At 50.3% G+C, this 1,351-nt stretch overlaps 1 pseudogene; it reads right to left on the bottom strand.

Annotated features, from left to right (window-relative positions):
- Window positions 1–279: 279 nt before the first annotated feature.
- On the bottom strand, window positions 280–1,150 carry LOC146890115 (glyceraldehyde-3-phosphate dehydrogenase pseudogene; annotated as a pseudogene).
- Between the last annotated feature and the right edge of the window lie 201 nt (window positions 1,151–1,351).

The raw sequence follows: 1,351 nt of genomic DNA, 5'->3' as shown, positions 1-1,351 counted from the left end.
AGTACTATGTGCTCTCAACTGCTGAGCCATCTTTCCAGCTTCTGGTGTTACTTTTAAAACACTCTCCTGGTAGGGAGGCAGGAACTTCATTGTAGTACCTTATTGATGGTATTCAAGAGAATAGGCCTCTCCAAGCTCTGCCCCTTCTTCTGGGGGCCTAGGATGGGAACTATGGGGGGAGATGCTCAGTGCTGGGTGCTGGGTTGGGATGAGGGCTCACAGCAGCGGAGAGTTTCTCTTTTTCACGTGTTCTTACTGGGGTAGGTGGTCCAGAGTTTCTTATTCCTTAGAGCCCATCTAGGCCACGCAGTCTACCGCCCTGTTGCTATAGGCATGTTCACTGTCATACCAGGACCCAAACTTTGCAAAGTTGTCGTTGAGGGCAATGGCAGCTCAGCATCAATGGTGAAAGAGTAGGCAACACTGTTAAAGTTACAGGAGACAGTTTGGTCCTCAGTGCAGCCTGGGGTGCCCATTAGTGGTGCTTCACCATGATGTTGTCATCCTTGGCAGTTTTCTCCAGGTGGCATGTCAGATCCATGATGGATATATTGGCGGGAGGAACATGGAAGGGCATGCTAGTGAGCTTCCTTTTCAGCTCTGGGTTGATCTTGCCCACAGTGCTGGCAGTGCCAGTAGATACAAGGATGATGTTTTGGACAGCCCCATGGCCATCACACCACAATTTCCCTGAGGGGCCATCCACAGTCTTCTGGGTGACTGTGACGGTATGGACTGTGGTCATGAGTCCTTCCACGATGCCGAGGTTATTGTGAATGACCTTGGCAGGAGGGCTAAGCAGTTGATAATGCAGGAAGCATTGCTGACAGTCTCGAGTCGGTCGTCCTGCTTCTCGTGGTTCACACTCACCACAACCATGGGGCATCAGCAGAAGAGGCAGAGAGGATGACCCTTTCGGCTCCACCCTTCAAGTGGGTCCCATCATGAAGATGCTAGTAGATTAGTGATGAAGATGCCAGTAGATTTCGCAACATACTCGGCACCAGCATCGCCCTATTTGATGTTGGCAGGGTCTCACTCCTGGAAGATGGTGATAGCTTTCCCATGGATGACAAGCTTTCTATTCTTAGCCTTGATTGTCATGGTGGAATTTGCCGTGGGTAGAGTCATACTGGAACAAGTAGACCATGGAGTTGAAGTCAATGAGTGGATCACTGATCACAACAATATCTACTTTGCCAGAGCTGAAGGCATCCCTGATAGCCAGGCACCCCAGACAAGGCCCAATCCGTACTCTCTGACCTTCACCATTGTGTCTCAAGGATGAGGCTGGTGCTGCATGTTAAGATATGGCTGTCTCTGGAATGGGGAGGAACAGAGAGCCACTTTT

This window comes from Myodes glareolus, chromosome 20, assembly GCF_982192425.1.
Source record: "Myodes glareolus chromosome 20, mMyoGla1.1, whole genome shotgun sequence".
NCBI classification, from domain to species: Eukaryota; Metazoa; Chordata; class Mammalia; order Rodentia; family Cricetidae; genus Myodes; species Myodes glareolus.
This window is presented reverse-complemented; position numbering and strand designations above follow the sequence as displayed.